The 18,912-nt window shown below is 47.3% G+C and overlaps 1 protein-coding gene across 10 annotated transcripts in view; it reads left to right on the top strand.

Moving 5' to 3' along the window:
- The window catches only part of TBL1X (transducin beta like 1 X-linked), a 240,491-nt gene that overhangs the window by 64,725 nt on the left and 156,854 nt on the right, over positions 1–18,912 (top strand). The gene's annotated exons all lie outside the window — the stretch shown is intronic.

The raw sequence follows: 18,912 nt of genomic DNA, 5'->3' as shown, positions 1-18,912 counted from the left end.
CTCTCGTCTTTGCCTGTGGCTGCCTGCGCAGCCTCCTGTCCTCCCCAGGCCCTGAGCTGGGCCTGCAGGGTCTGCCCCCAGGAGGTGGGGTCCACCTGTGCAGCCCCCAAGCCAAACCCACCCACTGCCTGTCTTTGTGCAGCCTTCCAGCTGAGAATGGTTTTGACATTATTTAACTATTGGGGGGAAAACAGCAAAGAGGAATATTTCATGACGCATGAAAATGATAGGAAACTCAAATTTTGAATTCACAAAATTTTGATTTTTGTCAGTGAAAATTTGGGGAAAATTTGTTTTCTCTCTTGTTATATAATTTCTACACTGTATTCTCAATTACCAACCTTAAAATATTTCCTGTCTCGCCCTTTTCAGAAAGGTCCACTGACTCCACAACTGTATGGAATCAGACCCTCCGAACAGATGCGACGGGTTGTGCCATCCCAAGATGTTATAAAAGCTGCCCCAATTCTTACGCTTTACGAGTAGAAATAAGGGGAATGGTTTGCTTCCTTCTGTGCCAGGCAGGCCCTCTTGCGAGCGGGAGTTCCGTCGTACCTTGGGCTCACCCTGCAGAATTCGTTTTGTGATGCTGTCCCCTGCCGGTGGTTTTTGCGCATGGGGTGGTGTGTGTTGGGGGGTCGGACGTGACTTGGCCACCTCACGGCGTGGACTTAGGCACCAGTCAGTTCCCTCTCAGACTTTGGAGAAAAAGAGTACGGGGGCGGCTCCCCTCTATCCAGGTTCTAAAAGTAGTTGTGAAGGAAGCTTTCACTTTATCCAGCCTTCAGTGTGAGGTGGAAACCTGGAGGGATGGCGGGAACAGATCAAAGAGCTTTCGGAGGATTCAGGGCAGGACGGGCAGACGTGGCCCGTTCCCCTACTCCATGCCCACCTGGAGGATCCATCTTAGAAATCACTCAGAGCCCCTTCGCTTTGGATCACAGTTGTTTCTAAGAGGATCCATGGGCCTGGGGTCGCAGAAGTACTCCTCTCTGATCCTGCCCAAGGCTCTGTGCCGTTAGTGGCGGGGGAAGAGTCAGGTAGACGGAAGCGTTGAGAATTCTTATTGGCGTTCTGGATAAACGAGAAAATAAAAGCTTTTATGTAGACTCTGTTTCCAGCAATACATTTCATTCTTTGTCCACATGTTGGAGGAATATAAACACTAATTTAAAGGTAATATTTGTGTAAACTATGAAAATCTCGGTCAAACGAGGGAAAGATGGAATCTGGGTTCATGCAGGACCGTCTCCTGCATTCTCTCCCTGATTACAGGCTTTGGTGTAAGACTAATGAAAGAAAGCAGTTTTCATTTTTGTTACACTCTTCAAAATCATCTCAGTAAAATACTGACTCTTTTTTTTTGTGTGGAAAAATGACTTCTAAAGGTTTCCTTTGTAAGAACTTACATTTTGGTCGTTTTAACAGAATGTAGGTCAACAAAGTGTAATGCAGAATTTATTGCATTTTTAAGACCCCCTCAAAGAAAGATAATTCTCATTGTAATTCATAATAATCTGGGAAAGTAGATTGTTCTGGTTTCAAGGACCATGTATGCTTTAAATAATCCGGCCACACTCATCCTGGGGACTTTTTGGTAGCTGAGAGCTGTGGTTCTCAACTAGGGGCAACTGTGTCCCCCAGGGAATATCTGGCAATGTCTGGAGACGTTTTTGGTTGTCACAGGTGGAGATTAGGAGGAATGTTCTTGGCTTCTCGTGCGTGGAGGCCAGGGATGCTGCTAGACATCCTACAGTGTGCACAGCAGCTCCCACCCCCAAAAATGACTGGACCCAAATGTTAATAGTGCTGAGGTGGACACACTGTGGACTCGAGGGTGTTTTGGAGCCTCACTTCATGACTTTTTTTTTTTTTAATATTTATTTATTTATTTGCACTGGGTCTTAGTTGCAGCAGGCAGGCTCCTTAGTTGCGGCAGGTGGGCTCCTTAGTTGTGGCTCACAGGCTCCTTAGTTGCAACACGTGGTCTCCTTACTTGTGGCAGGCAGGGTCCTTAGTTGCGGCTCCCGGGCTCCTTAGTTGTGGATCGCCGGCTCCTTAGTCGAGGCATGCGGGCTCCTTAATTGTGGCATGCATACTCTTGGTTGCGGCCTGCGTGTGGGATCTAGTTCCCTGACCAGGGAACGAACCCCGGGCCCCCTGCATTGGGAGTGTGCAGTCTTATCCACTGCTCCACCAGGGAAGTCGCACTTCATGATTTTTTTAATGTAAAATATTATATATGCACAGACACATACACACATGTGCACAGACGTGCACTCTGTCTCTCTCTCTCACACACATAGACATGCACACACACACAGCACTGCCACTGCCACTGTGCACAGGACGAGTGCTGTGGGACTGTGCCCTGAAATCTGGTTTTAAAATGGATCCCCAGCATTTCCCCAGGGATTGTAATTTCCTGTTGCGTATATCTCGTTGCTGATGGCGGTGGTAGGGACATTAAGACCGAAGGGCCTCGTTTGTTCTTCCGCTCAAGGGTCCAAAGTAGAGTTGATTTCATATTTTCAAAATGTGGTTTACAACATTCTGATTTTTAGTGTGGCACACTTCAACAAAATTCTCTTTTGCACACGTGAGTTGGTTATGTCGCACTGTCCTCCTGTACAGCTTGCTGGTCCAGAAGCAGAGACGGGCAAAGGGAGAGGGGCTCTTATGCAAACATACGGCTCCCTATAAATATGGAGGAAGAACTGTATTGGCACATGCTAGTTTTTGGAAATGCTTGTGTTCCAAAATGTTTGTGGAGAGGACACGGGCCATCTGTCCCTGTTTAGCTTGGACCATGGAGGTTAAGAACGTGGATTCACGGTGCTCGCGTTTCACAAGCACGTGCTGTGCCAAGTGCTCAGCCGGCTTGGAGGCGTAGAGAACAAGCATATCGCTCCCCTTGAGAACTTTAGGTCTTCGGAGAGGCGGGCGTGGTGCCAGTGGCCCGCGTTGCAGGGGGCAGAGCTGGGATGAGGGTATGGGTGTTGCCGTGTGCCCTGAGAAGGACCTGCTGGACGTGTGGGTGCAAGGCCCTTAGGTGAGGGAGCAGGGCAGGTGTGTGAGGCCCCGAGTGGGCAGGGCCACGTCCCGCAAGGCTGGGCCCAGCTTGCCGAGGGGGCCTCGACTGTGCCTCCATTTGGGGCTGTGAATCTCGTGGTTAAATTTCTCTTGGCTACGAGGTCACATGTTTCTGGTTTGGGTGTTTTAGGAAAAAGAGAGTGGAGGCATTTAGGGACTGGGCTGACCCCCTAGTCTTTGAGGAAGGAAGATGCCATGGCCTTTCTGTGCAGTGGACGAGGGACCGGTCTTGGACTCTGCTGCCGCGTAGCTGTGTGATCTTGTGAAAATCATCTGGCCTCGGTCTGTTTTATCTGTGATTTGGGGGTTGTCGTCCGTGTGAGGATTAGACTGGGTAAGAGTCTAGAGTTGAGTAGGAGTTGGTGTGCCTTCCAAGGCAGGCTCCCGTGAGTAGCAGCTGGCTGGGCTCGCCTCCACTTCTGGGGTTCAGGATCCCTGCAGCCCGAACCGTGAAGTGCGCAAGGCGGAGCCCATCCCTGCCGCTGCCTTGACCACAGCTCTGTACAGACGGTGAGGTGGAGGCCAGAGGCCTCCAGAAGCAGGCAGACGTGTGGATTGGCCCTAAAGCAAAGCAAGGCTACTACTACCACCGGTCAGCGTTGTAAAAATGAACACTGCTGTTTCCAATCTCTGTTTCTGCCGCCACGCCTTACTCTTGTGTCATGTTTCATAGACTCCAGGTTCTTTTCCCATTTCTCAAGTTGGTCCTTGGTACTTGAGGTGGGCAGAGCCATGGCCCTTGAAGGACGTCCCAGGCCTGATGCTGGAGCCTGTGAACGTGTGACCTCACACGGCAAAAAGGACTTTGCAGATGTGATTCCAGGGTCTCCAGGTGGGGCCGTGATCCTCCTGAGCCCAGAGTCGCCGTCACCACAGAGGAACGTCAGAGTGGACGAGGGGGGTCAGCATCAGAGAGGGGATGTGTCCAGTGAGGCACAGGTTGGAGTGATGTGGGCCCATGTGCCCAGGAAGGCGGGCGGCCTCCAGAACCTGCACAGGGTCAGGACCCAGCCTCTCCCCTCCCTGGTGCCTCTAGAAGGAGCACAGCCCTGGGACCCACTGTTGACATCTGACCTCGAGAGTGTAACACAGTCAGTCTGTGTTGCTTAAAGCTGCTGAGTGTGTGGTCATTTGCTACACCAGCCATAGCAAACTGAGATAGGGTACACACCTGTCTACGTGCTACAGTCAGGAGTTTCATACGCAGGGTCGAAGGGGTTCAGCTCGCAAGCGGTAGGAGGTCGGGGTCCAGCTCGCAAGCGGTAGGAGGTCGGGGTGCGGCTAGCAAGCGGTAGGAGGTCGGGGTCCGGCTCGCAAGCGGTAGGAGGTTGGGGTCCGGCTCGCAAGCGGTAGGAGGGCGGGGTCCAGGACTTTGCTTCCTCCTCTGGCGCTGAGAAACACAGCCTGGCGGCGTTTGCTGTCGCCGTTTTCCTTGATCCTGATTCTGCCCAGTGGGACGTGTGCTGCCAAGATTGACCAGATGTGACCATGTTCTTTTGCAGAACCTGGGAAAAATAATAGCCCTACAAAATTCTGATTTTATAGTGATGGTTCAGTCCGACATAGAAGAGTTCTTTCCCAGAAATGAGCTGACATCAAAGTGTGTGAGTTCCATACGTCCTTTTTTTTTTCTTTCTTTTTTTTTAAAAGCAGTGCTGAAACTTACATCATCTGGAAGAAACCCAACAACAGGTTAATTAGCTACTGGGCAATTTAAAAATATATGCTGTCATTCTTGAAGCTTTTGTCATGTGTGACACCAGAAAGTTGAATTTCTTAATCCACTTACACTGAATTTAAAATCCACTTAAACTAGGGCTTCAGGTGTTAGGATGCTTGAGTCCTAATAAGCAGATACCCTAGTGAGTTTCGTCTTCTGGATTCTGTTGTGACCATAAGAAGAAATGTTTTACGTGTTCAGTTTTCATCGCAAACCGGCTGAAAATCATGTTATGTATCAATAAGTGTTGATTCAATAAACCTTACTGTTCAGGTGTAATTTGAATGAGAAAGCCTGTCTGCAGGCCTCTTACCAACTTAAATTATGCAAATTATGCATTTGATATTCGAGGCAGTGAGCTTATTTAAACCCTTTGTAACATTGCAAATGGAGAATTTTCATTTTAAAAAAAAAATTGGAAGTTGTCTCTGGATTCTTGATTGTGTGATAACAGTGCAACTGTATACTTTGTTGTACATTTGCGCACATACACATAGGTAATCTTTGCTTGAAGGATCTCAGAAGGGTTTTTCTAAAAAACGGCTTTATTGAGGCATACTTGACATACCAAAATCCACCTGTTGTAATGTTCAATTCAGTGATTTTTAGTAAACTTACAGAGTTGTGCAGACATCGCCACAATTCAATTTTAGAACATTTATCACCTAAAAAGAATCCCTCTGTCCGTTGGCACTACTCCCCTACCCATGAAGCCCCTGGCAACACAATCTGTTTTGCGTCTCTATGGATTTGCCTGTTCTGGACATTTCAAACAAGTGGAATCATATAATATGAATCTTTTGTGTCTGACCTTTCATTTAGTATACTGCTTTCTTAAATTTATTTATTTATTTTTGGCTGCACTGGGTCTTTGTTGCTGCGTGTGGGCTCTCTCTAGTTGCGGCGAACGGAGGCTACTCTTCGTTGCGGCGCGCAGGCTTCTCGTTGCGGTGGCTTCTCGTTGCGGAGCATGGGCTGTAGGCGCATGGGCTTCAGTAGTTGTGGCACATGGGCTCAGTAGTTGTGGCGCACAGGCTCAGTAGTTGTGGCGCACGGGCTTAGTTGCTCCCACGGCATGTGGGATCTTCCCGGACCAGGGCTCGAACCTGTGTCCCCTGCATCGGCAGGCGGGGTCTTAACCACTGCACCACCCGGGGAGTCCTTAGTATACTGCTTTCTGAGCTCATTCATGTTGTTGCGTGAATCAGTACTTCACTCTTTTTTTATTGTTGAATGGTATTTTGTTGTTACGAATATACCACATTTTGCTTATTCACTCATCAGTTGATGGGTGTGTGGGCCGTTTCCACTTTTTGGCTGTTACGAATGAGCTGCTGTGAACATTGTTTATAGGTTTTTGTGTAGACGTATGTTTTCACTTCTCTTACGTATATTCCTCAGAGTGGAATTGCCGGGCCATATGGCCACTCCATGTGTAACTTTCTGAGGAACAGCCAGACTGTTGTCCAAAGTGGCTGTGTCGTTTTCCGTTTCTACCCACGACGTGTGAGCGTTCCAGTTTCTCTACATCCTCACCAGCACTTGTCATCATCTCTCAAAGAACTTCCTGAACCTCAGTTATAAGGCCCACAGCGTCGCTTGCTGAGTAGGAAATGAGGGCTTTTCATTGCCTGCTTTAAAGGTCCCGAGTTCCTTGAAGAAAGGAGCTGAGCGGATCTTCTGTGTCTCTGTAGGGTAGTGAGCATCTCGTAAAGCTTGGTCTGAGCACATGGGAGAGTAAAGGAATTAACGAGTGATGCCCAACAGAGAAAGAAACGGTGGGCACTGACACCACCACCACCCCCCACCCGCCCAGAGGCCGCAGAGACTCAGGGCTCGGGCACAGAGGATGAGTCAGGATGGGCGAGTCCATTCCCAAAGCCCCGCCTGCTGCAAGGCTCGCTTGGACTCTAAAGGGACGGGCTGAGGGGTGAAGCATCGGGAAGGAGAGCGCAGGTTTTTGGAACAGAATCCTCATCGGGGAATAGACGGCACGGCCATAGGACACGAAACCTGGCACTGCAGGGGCCACAGGGAGTTGGGGCCAGATGCTGAGGAAGCGAGGCCCCGACAGGGGTGCGGTGAGGGAGCCCCCCTGGAGACTCATGAAACTTAAGGAGGGGCTCACTCTCGGGGTCCCCACTTGCCTCCCCCTCATGCCACCGGGAGTGACAGAAGTCCTCCCTGCAGCCAGCATTGATGCTGCAGCTTCTCAAGCAGCTATAGAGACCACACATGGATCGCACCGTACGTTCCCTGACGCCCAGATTATAATCCCTCTTAAACGGATTCTAGTACACAGGGAACTGGTATTCGGCAAGCGGAAGGCTGTATTTGTTTCCTGCGGTTCCTGGAACAAATGACCGCAAACGTAGTGGCTTCAGGTGACTTACATTTAGTACTTCACAGTCCTGGAGGTCACAGGTTCAACACGGGTCTCGCTGGGCTAAAATTGAGGTGTCTGCAGGGACACTTACTTTCTGGAGGCTCTAGGGGAAATGTTTGTCTTGTTTTGTTTTCAGCTGCCTTTCCCAGCTTCCAGAAGCCGCCTGTGTTCCTTGGCCCCTGGCCCCTCACTCCCTCTTCAAAGCCAGCCATGGCTGAGTCTCACATTGCATTGCTTGGACACTGGCTGTCCTGAAACCCTCTTCCCCACTAAAAGGACTCCCCTGATTACTTTGGGCCACCTGTGCAATCCAGGATAACTTTTTTTTGTAGGGTTAGATTAGCGACCTGAATTCCATCTGTGCAGTTAATTTCCCCCGCTCCAGGGAACCTGCCATATTCAGAGGTTCTGGGGATTAGTATGGGCACAACTTGGGTGCGGAGGGGTGACTCTGCTACCGTAGAGGGCATCGGTTACAGTAGTTTAACAACTTATTCTTGACGTGGTATTAGTCCCTGCCTCCTGCTTTTCTGGCTGTGTAGGAACCAGGGGTTCAGTCAGGAACTGCAAGGTGTGAGTTGGGTGTTTTCCGGAGCAGTGCTGTTATCCATTACGTATCTTGAGTGATGTGTTAGGATCACACCTTTGGTTTAGGAAGATTTATGTGCGGCTTTGCAGGGGGAAAGACGAGGCAGGGGGAAGTTGTACGCATTCATCCCGAGGCTGATTGGGGAGTGGCAGTGGGCATGGAGAGAGGTGACATTTAGGGATGCTCTGTGGATAAAACTTGGGGCCCCATAGATGGATTGTTGGGAGGGGGTCAGAAAAGGGCAAGGGATGAGTCCAAGGTGAGAGCAGCAAAGCTCTGGGCCTGGATGTGAAGGGTAACAATTGGTGAGTCATAGGAAATAGTCAAGAGAGACTGGGAGAAGATGGACTTTTACATTTGAAATAGTGACCTTTGGGGACTGGACAGGGACCCAGGTTGAGACTGAAGCAGGCAGAGGAAATACTGCCTTGGAAGAAGAGAGCTTTGGCGTTCCCTGCAAAGAGGGCCACCGTGTTAGATGACCTTACAAGAGAACAGAGCTGGAGGAAAAAGAAATTCAAGGGTGGGGTGTTGGGGAAATGCCTACCTTTAGTGGATCGAGGATGAAGAAGAACCAGAGAAATGATCTGAGAAAGAGATTGACTCATCCAACACGTGTTTATTGAGCGGCCCCTACTTGCCAGGCGTGGATGAACTAAAAGCAGAGGCAGGTCCTGCCCTCAGTGGAGCCTGCAGTCCAGCTGGATTGCTCTGGACCCATTCACTTGGATAACTGTGGCCGTTACGTGAGCCAGTGGAGGAGAGGGTTATAGAAACAGTAATGCCAGGTGTCCCCGAGAAGTGGGAAGGATGAGGCCTGGTCATTACACTTGTTGGCTGTGTGGAAGGAGTGGATTATTTCAAGACAGCAGAGTAGGAAGTTTCCTCTGACAATTCACATGGTTCTGACCGAGGGTCGGTTCCACCAGCTTCGCCGTGTTAGGATCTCCAGGTTTAGTAACTTCCCTTTTCTTTATGCAGAAACCCATGTCTGGGACCTTAGCGTTCCTAGCTTGTTGTTCTGGAACCTAGGCCGTCTTGGTTGTTGACTCGAGCGGCCGTATAATTTATTGTCCAAATTGGGGCACTTCTGAGAGGGAAAGGCAGCACTGTTAATAATTACCTTGGGACAACGGGGATCAACCAGGATCGTTTCCAGCAGAAAGACGGATGAATACGTTGCTGTCCCGAAATAAAGGTCATGGTTAACTCATGATGTTTTTCCTGAAGTTCTCAACTCGAATTTGTGGAAAAGTTTTAATGCCACATATTTTGTAATTATTTCTCAGGAAGCCTGGAAATTTGTTCACACACATACCAGGCATGGTTCACGTGTCATGTGTGGTGCTATTCTGCAAATACCTTTAGACCCTATTGTGATTAACAGAAACATAAACAATTTCAAAGGCACCTTGGACTTAACTGCCATTATGTAGTCTTGCTATTAGGTGTTTTCCCTTAAACATTAGGTAATAAATTGCAGCTTTGTTTTTTAATTTTTAAAAGATTTTTGGCTGCACTGGGTCTTCGTTGCTGTGTGCGGGCTTTCTCTAGTTGCGGCGGGCTTTCTCTAGTTGTGGCGAGCAGGGGCTACTCTTCGTTGCGGTGCGCGGGCTTCTCATTGCGGTGGCTTCTCTTGTTGCGGAGCACGGGCTCTAGGCGCGCGGGCTTCAGTAGTTGTGGCTCACGGGCTCTAGAACGCAGGCTCAGTAGTTGCGGCGCACGGGCTTAGTTGCTCCGCAGCATGTGGGATCTTCCCGGACCAGGGCTCGAACCCGTGTCCCCTACATTGGCAGGCGGATTCTTAACCACTGCGCCACCAGGGAAGCCCCAGCTTTCTTTTCTTTAGTGTAGGTGGTTCGCAAAAGTTTTTGACACTTAAAAAATGGTTCTCCTTGTTTTATTGGAGCGTCGCTTACAATACCCAGCAATTGAACGCAGTGGTGAAAATCACAGTATGATCTAGCCCATACAGTCGGTTACTAGGCAACCATTAGAAGCAATACTGCAGAAGTGGTATATTTATTGGCACCGAAATGTGTTTACAATATACCGTCATGTGTTTCTGTGACCCCAGGAGACCCGCCCCCCAGTTGGGACTTGGAACACTTCTAAGACGTAGCTCTGGAGTAAACTGGGCTGTGCGGAGATCTCCGTGCTGCTACCATATTGTTATCCACTTGTAGATTTGATTTACTGAGCTGTGCTTTGGTGCTGTATGGTTATCTAACACCGAGGGTTATTTTAAAAGTGGCCCAATGAAGATCTGGTGGCAGCATTTACTGAGGGCAGAGTTGCACTGTGTCCACAGTTTCCTGTCTGGGACGCATGGGAGAGACTTTACATGTGCATCAAACTCTAGAGGCTGTGTTTTTGATATCTGTGTCTCCTTCATTTTTTGGATACTGTGAGTCAGGCATCTAATTATATTTGTTTCTTTGAATCGATGTCCTGGAAACTCAAGAGTCTGATTTATAGAGTTCCCTTCCAACTGATGGAACGTTGTGTCTGACGGCAAACTTTGGGTCCTGTCCTCACCTTTCTCGGCTTGATCTCATTTTTACCTGCCATTATCTCCTGTTGGCCCTAACTGACCCAGTTCATTATGTTATTTTTGCTCTTTTGTGCGTGTGTGTGTGTGTGTTTGGGACCCACCTCCAATCTTTTTCTTCTTTTCTTTTCCCAGGTGGGAAATTATTAGGTATTTTAGTGAATGAGAGAGTGCTGTGTCTCCTTGGAAGTTGTTGGCTTACAGTGGCTTTCGAATTCTGATGCACTAGCAGCACCTGACTTTAATGTGGCTGCTTCCTGCTGAAGCCCATCGGGGCAAGGTGTATGTCTAAATCCATCGGGGCAAAGGGTATGTCTAAATTCAGTATGACGAGGACAGTGTCAAAAGCACTTGCTGAGCAGACCCAAGGTAAACTTTTTAGGCCTTTCAAGCGTGAAAATTAAAGTTCTTCAGAAACCAATCTATGAAAGAAAGACTCATAACAATTAACAAAAGTCCTGAATCATTTAATTTTACTGGGGGAAAAAAGCCATTACAAAATAAATTCCTGGGCGTAAAGGTGCATTGAATGGAGCGGAAAAGAAATTCTTTTTCTATCTCCACCAGAGTGGTAGAGCACTTTCCGCTAAACTCCATTGAAAACTGGGCCTCAGAGCCTTGATTATGCTTCATAACTTTAGTTGAAAAGCAGGAAATGAAATCAAGGTTATTGAAGTAAAAGCTCTTATGGGTCTCCCGCTAAACGAGTGTAAAGAATTAGTGCAGGAAGAATAGCTATTTCTCGATTTTATGAGAAGGAAAGATTTGGAATGACTTTTCTGGATCGTTTCAGGGCCTTGGCTATTCCCCGGTAATAACAGCCAGTGGTAATGGCCTCTGATTAAGAGCTTTGATGGGCCAGGAGCTGTGCTGTGTATTTTACAATCAGGGTCTCTCTTCCTCCCGACCGTCGTGTAACGTAGGCGTCCTTCGTCCCGTTTTTACAGGGAGAGGGAAGTACGAGGCTCACAGGTTCTTGTCTGGGGCCACACGTATACTTGGTGACGAGGCTGTAAGCTCATTCCGGAATGTGTGGACCACGGTGGTGAAAGGAGTTTTATCCAGTACTTAGGTGGTGTTCTCTCTGTGCCAGGGAGGGTTCTCTGCCCTTTCTGTGCGTGTGCATGGTGGGGGCCACCCCTAATGTTGTTGTGAGGGTTCCGTCAGTTACCTGGAACTGGAGGCGTGGGGAAGCCTGGCCCGAGGATGCGTACAGCCGGCCAGGGGTGGATTGTCACAGCCCTTCTGGTCGCAGCTCCCCCACTCGTAGTTGCCAGGCCAAGTGCATCCTGGGTAGAATAACAGGACGTGTCCGTATCCCAGCCAGAAGAGCTGCTAAGGCCGAGCTACATCTCAGTTCTCACTTTCACTATGGGACCCGAAGGGTGTGCCTGGAAGAAATGCCCCTGGCAGCAAGGCGTGGGTTCCGTGGGGAGCCTGCAGACAGGGTGAGAAGGACAGGTGACTTGTAGATGGTACCGGCGATACGGTTCTCAGGGTTGAACGCCTGCGTTCTCTCAAAGGCGCAAGGCTGGGGAATGTGAAACCAGTTAGGAGAGCTTGTTAACAGCCGGGGCAGAAGATTGGGGGTCGGGGATGGGGCATGGCAGGGCCAGACAGAGTCTGTGGGGTGCGTGAGGCAGCTGTAGACAGACTGGAGACGTGTTTGTTAGCTGAACTGACTGAGCTGGCTGGTGATAGAGAAACCCTCCGTTTCAGCCCCAGGTGTGGCCACCTGAAACGTCTCCAGACGTCACCAGACATCTCTTGGAGACCGCAGTCATCCCCAGCTGGGAGCCACTGGTCTAAAGGCTTGGGGGCAGGACTGACCCTCAGTGCAAACTGAAACAGAATTCCTAGTGACCCAACACCTCCCAGTCGTTAATTTGACAAATAAAAAAATTTTTTTCCCCACTTTTGGAAAAGGCTGGGGTTTAAGTCATTCGGAGGGCATCTTGTTTCCAAAGGGGGAAGGATCAGAGAGTTGCGTAGTTTTGGTCTCTGCCTTGTGAGGCTTCTTGAGCGTCTCTCAGTATGGTGAAGCTCTAGTGTATTTGTGTGAGAGTGTTGGGTGTTCTGGTTTTAGTGTTTTACCTAGGACATCTTTCTGATCTCCTAAATAGGGAGGTTGACACTTGAAGAAGCACTTTGGTTTGTGAATAGCAAGATGTGTTTGTGTGCCTGTGTGTGTGTGTGTGCGCATGTTTTAATACTCTGTTCTTCCGTTAGCTGAGCATTGCCATTGGTGCCCTAGATTTTGAAGTATTTCGGTAAGCACAGGGTTGAATGTAATTGTTTTCCCAAAGGGGTTTGCTTGCGGTGTTGTTAAATGAAATTGAGGACGGTACGCTTGCCCTTTCCAGGTGAGGGTTGGGGGAGTAGGAGGTGTTTGCACATCATAGAAACCGAAACCTGAACACCAGGACCATATGGCGTTCAGGAACTTCTATGGTAATCTCAGTGAATAAATAACGTGCTTGACAATTACATTTAAAAGTACGCTTGGTACTCCCTGCAGAATGTGGCAAGAGTTCCTGGGAGTTGAGGACGAGATTAATGGGCATCTTTTCTCCCCCATGGTGCCCTCGTTGTGTCGTCTATAGACCAGAAACTGATGTGTCACCCGAAGATTATATTGATAGTTTGGTGTTATATCTGTGGGGAGAGATTCAGATTGCTGTTGGTTGACAATTTGCTGAATAAGAAAGATCATGCTTTCCTAATACTTTATTTATTTTTTAATAAATTTATTTATTTTTGGCTGCGTTGGGTCTTTGTTGCTGCACGCGGGCTTTCTCTAGTTGCGGCGAGCGGGCTTCTCATTGCGGTGGCTTCTCTCGCTGCGGACGGAGCACGGGCTCTAGAGCGCAGGCTTAAGTAGTTGTGGCTCGCGGGCTCTAGAGAGGACACTTCCCTAATACTTTAATGTATCATCTTTAAACGTTGTGATTCTTTTTCTCTCACTAAAGAAAATTTCATGCCACTGAATAAAATTTAACGCTTACAAACAAATATTGTGCGACTGATACCGTATTAAAGTTTTTCGTGTTTTTTTTCCATTCATACTAGGTCTGGATGGATTATATAATTGTGAGCCCAGTTGGGTCATGTTACGTTACCTCTCTCATACCAGATTTTCATGTGACAGGTCCTGTCTTGGTCTTTGTATGTGGGATTTATTTGGCATATCATGGTGTGAGTTGGGAAAGTGCTTTTCATTCGTCACGTGTGACGTGTGTATGGTTGAGTCTGCTGTCGTGGGGTGATGGGTAAATGATACACATGTCTATATATATGTGCTCATATACATCAATGCATGCTCACAATACTGATTCTGCCAATTCTACAAGCGTTAAGTACTTGTTATTAGTGTCATAATGCTTTAAAGAAGAAATCAAGTTTATATGTGTCTTGGTTAGTGTCGCTTTTTCTCCTCATTTGAATAACTCATACTTTTACGCTGAACTTGTAAGACCTGCAAGCATAATAAAATGTCATTTTGCAGGAATGAATGGATATTAAATGACTTACCTGAAGAGTATATGAAGAAAATGTTTCCCCATTGATTCTTAAATTAAAAATGAATGATGTTTCCTGAATATTTATTTCCCTATACCTACAGTGCTATGTTTGTTTTTCTTCAAAGTTTAAAAAAGAAGAGTGACTTTCTTTTGGCTGTGGTCGTGCTGTTTGCTTTGAATGCACAGCTGTGGCATGCCGGCTGTATCCTGTACTCAGCCGTAATAAAGTGGTTCTCAGTGATTCTGATGAAACAAGAGGCTAGTTGGCTTTGTGGCAGGCGCATAGGACTTGTGCAGTTTGATTTTGTGCTGTTTTCTGTCTCGGTTGTTGCTGATAGATAGGTGACAGTTTACGATATTTGTGACATTTGTTGAATGAGTAAGCGAATGAATGAGTGCACAGAGAAGGCCTTGCGTGCTGTTCTAGTTTCTATCCCCTGGAGCATCCACTGTGCAGAAGCAGTGTTTCTTGCCAAAGCATATGTAGAGAGCCGTGGTCTACACCCAGGTGTGATGGGGTGAGGGCTCCCTGACTGCCGTCGTGAGGTGGCATTCAGAGAAGTTGCCATTAGCAGCCTGCCAGTTGTCTTGTGTTTTATTATTTTTTATGTTGCGCTGCTATTTACTGCTATGATGTACAAATTTCTGTTTTGTGAGGGACCTTCCTATCTCACCTCAGATGAAAGAGGGCCCTCGGTTGCCCTGTTTACACACTGGGTGTAATAAAATCCAGTCTTAGGTGCAGAGGGCTGCTCCTGCTTGTGTGATATCATTCTAAAAGGTCCTCAGGTTCTTAACGAGGAAGGAGGCCCTAAGGAATTAAATCACAGAACCTTATATTGGAAATAGTAACGGCGGGGATTTAGAAATTGCCCTCAGTTTTTTCTTCTGAACTCGCGTCTAACGTCATCTCAGGGTGGGTGCTAACGGCACTGATGTTCCATTGCTGTCTTCTTTTCCTGTGTCGTAGTCTTTAGATATGTGCTGTCACATATGGTAGCCACTGGCCACGTGTGGCTCTTTAAATTAAATGAATTAAAATTAAATTCAGTGTAAAAGTCAGGCCCTCAGTTGTACTGGCCACATTTCCAGTGCTCCGTAGTTACATGTGGCTAAATGAAGACCTTACTAGACAATGAAGGTACAGTGCAGAAAGCTTTATCAGATGGGAGGTGGTTAGTTAGATTTTTGCCTAACAGGTATTCCAGGAAAGAGAGGGAGGGGAAAATACCTCAAGTCTGAAGAAGAGAAATTTCAAACCAAGTGACTAGGACAGTGAATAAAAATTCAGCACATCAAAAACATTGCTACATGAAGGCTCATCATCGTGTCATTTTAGAAAATCAGGGATAAAGGCAGTATCTAGGCACTTTCTGGACTTAAAAAAAGTCACAGGAAGGATTTTGAATCAGAATGACATCATATTTCTTAGGTTAGAAAACAGACCGAGCTTAGAATTCTATGAAAATTTATTTTCACTCAGAATTTTGAAGTCATTCCCTCGCTGGTTGTTAATTAAGAGTAGCATAAAGCGGTTTTCCATGTTCCGGATATCAGTATAATTTAGCTCTCATACATCACTTCTCAGGAAGCTACTAGAGAATGTGTCCCATCAGAACGAGAGAGTAAACCAAGAAAGGGGAAGATGTGGGGTCCCGGAAACAGAAAGAGGCGGAAGGAATTCTCAGGATGCTGGTGTGATCTTGGGGCATCTGCTCTGAGCCGACCCACCTCTGACAAGTACAGACTGGAGCAGAGACCAGAGGAAGGTCTGGTGTGTATACATTTGGGGAGAGGGGGCTGGGGGTGAGGGCAGGATAGACATGGAACTGACAGATTATCCGAGTTAAAAATTGAAAGGTTGTGGAGGGTGTTGGAGGAATTATCAAAGAAAATAAAAACAGAGGCAACTAATAATCCCAGGAAAATGGAAGAGTTGCAGAAGAAAGGAACCATAGTCACACTGTACTGCCTGCTCAGCGGTGCCGATTCCATTGTCAAAATAATACGTGTGCCGTCTAGATTTAACCCCCCGAATGTTATACTGTTGGGGAAACGTGGGAGGGTAAGTCCAGGATTGGTGATGGGAATTTTGTTTGTTTGTTTGTTTGTTTTTTGCGGTACGCGGGCCTCTCACTGCTGTGGCCTCTCCCGTTGCGGAGCACAGGCTCCGGACGCGCAGGCTCAGCGGCCATGGCTCGCGGGCCCAGCCGCACCGCGGCATATGGGATCTTCCCGGACCGGGGCACGAACCCGTGTCCCCTGCATCGGCAGGCGGACTCTCAACCACTGCGCCACCAGGGAAGCCCGGTGATGGGAATTTTAAAAACCAAAATTCCTCTTCCATGTGTGACAAAATCGAGTTAAGTGGTATGTGATGTTGATAGGATACATTATAAGCAGCTTACTCAGGAACATGGGAGGCCGCACTAGGCAGCACTGCCAGTAACAGAAGCCGTTCTAAGGTTTGAAAGTGGTTGCTCTGTGAAGTAGAATTGAGGATAGCTGGTGCTGGAAAGCTTGCAGTGAAAAAGGAGGAGTCTTTCGCCTCCCCTGTGTACGTGTATCACTTTGAAAAGAATAAAAATGGTTTGGAAAATGAAAGTATACAGTATATATACCTTGGGCAAAATTATAGAAATTTTAGTACGGTTCAGATTCGGGGTTCTCAACCTCGGTGATACTGACATTTGATCCAAATAATTCTTTGCGGAGGGGGCTCTACGCTGTGTGCTGTGGGATGTTTCGCAGCCTCCCCGGCCTCACCAGATGCCAGTAGCATTCTTCCCCGGAGTCCTGGCAACTAAAAATGTTTCCACACGTTGCCCGGTGTCCCGGGGTTGGGGCAGGGGGGCGAAATCAGCGCCATTTGAGAAGCACCGATTTAAAGGATTTAAAATCTGGTATGGAATGAATCATCTCAATATATGAAAACACTGGTCAGCACAGTATGGGTAAAGCAGGAAACAGCAGCTTCATCACGAAGAACTTGAACCCCATACGGAGCAAATGAAGTGCTTTGGAATTCTCTGGTTCCGTGAACCGCTGCAGCCCACCCCTGCCTTTGGGACCAGAATGTGTCTTAGCCCCTGGCTCTTGGCCCGGTTAATTCAGGGCTCAGTAAAAAAAGAAAAGGAGTCAGGAGGAAACCGCGGCTCCTCTGTCATGCACCGTGGCTTCGGAAAACATACTTTAGATTTTTCACATTATTTTCAGGATGATACAACTGAATTTCTCCAGAGTGGAAATGTTAATCATTATGGCAACTTTGGGGGAAAAAATGCGCGCTTTGGATATATTTCTCTGCTCAGTTGGCTGCAGGACGAGATACATTCCTCCTATCTCCCCCCTCCCCTCCCTTCTTCCCTCCCCCACCAATTCTTTTGCAAGTTCTTGGTTCAGTTCCTTGCAAGGTGTTTTCCCTTAGAATTTACAAAGGAAGTCAACAGGAAAATGGTTCCTCAGATTTTTTTTTTTTTTTTGATGTGGATGAAACCTCATAAATAATTTAATACCCTCATTTCACAGCTGAGGAATCTCTGGTTCAGAGAGAGTTTCTTATAATTAATTAGGAGCAAAGTGAGGCCTGTAACTCTGCTCCTCTTTTTTTTTTTTTTTTTTTTAAACGTTTTCAGTTAAACAAATAAAATGCATGTGCACAGTAATGCTGTGGAAGGAAGACAGAGCAGGGCAGTGAAATGGATCCGGCCTCTGGCATGTTTTGTCAGCACTTCCATACAGTTCAGGGTTCTGAGCGTGATCTGCCAGGAACGTGTGCCCTTCCTTGTCAGCTTAGATAAAATGAAACAAAAGAAAAGAAGCCGGAAGCTCATGAGGGGCTCCTTAATTCCAATTCCTGATGGTCCAGACAGAGCCCCTGCGGGGGGGTAGGGGGTCTAGGATGATGCAGAAGCAAGTCAGAAAGGGAGGGCTCTGGTCCTCCAGTCTCCCCGCTCTTGTTGGGGCAGTCCTGGAGCCAGCATGCACAACCACTGCAGCTGTCCTTACACCGGTGGCCCAAAGAGTGACGTTGGTCCCGTAGTGCTCGGGCGGCTCCTTCCTCCCTCTGCTGGATTGAGGCAGCCGCATTCTCTCCCACGGACCGGCCCTCCGGTACTCTTGTTTGCTGTCAGCATCCTCATTCCTAAGTACCACGATAGCAAGAGCATCCCCCGGCCGGTATGTTGGGAAACCTCCGTACCTTCCTCTTGCTCCCGTTCGTTGCCTCCAGTACCACTCAAGCAGTAGCCCCTTTCTCTTCTACGTTGCCTGACTTCTTGCGCCAACCAGTGCCACCTCCTCCGTGAAGCCTGTCTAGATTTCTTCCATGTGGAGAAGATGGCGTGCCTGAGTCCTGGTCATCCTGTCAGCCGCAGTCGTCCTTGTACTTCATCTCAGTAGCAGTTATTTGCTAGTCTTTGCCTGATTTTTGAGAGACGGCTGTCACTAGAAGCCAAGGACACCACACTATTTTGGATTTCCTCCTACTTTGCTGTACTCTCCTCTGTCTCATTGGCCTGGTCCTTCTCAGGGTTCAGTGGTCAGTATATATAATATATATATAATCGACTATGTTATATATATATATATATATATATATAGTCGATTATATAATATATAGTCGATTATATCACATATATAATCGACTATATATATTACATATATGGTCGACTATATATATAACATATATAGTCAATTATATGTATTATATATGTAGTCGATTATATAATCTATTCTTTTTCAGATTCTTTTCCATTATAGGTTATTACAAGATATTGAATATAGTTCCCTGTGCTCTACAGTAGGTCCTTGTTCTTTATTTCATATATGGTAGTGTGTATCTGTTAATCCCAAACTCCTAATTTATCCCTCCCCCCTTCTCCCTTGGGTAACTGTAAGTTTATTTTCTATGTCTGCGAGTCTGTCTCTGTTTTGTAAATAAGTTCATTTATATCATTTATTTTTTATTTATTTGTTTTTATTTACTTATTTTTGCTGTGCTGCACGGCTTGTGGGATCTTAGTTCTCTGACCAGGGATTGAACCCAGGCCC

Source organism: Delphinapterus leucas, chromosome X, assembly GCF_059928025.1.
Source record: "Delphinapterus leucas isolate spDelLeu-1000000601 "Yukka" chromosome X, BTC_Dleu_Yukka2, whole genome shotgun sequence".
Lineage (NCBI taxonomy): Eukaryota > Metazoa > Chordata > Mammalia > Artiodactyla > Monodontidae > Delphinapterus > Delphinapterus leucas.
The sequence above is the reverse complement of the archived record's forward strand: the minus strand, read 5'-3'. Positions and strand labels throughout refer to the sequence as shown.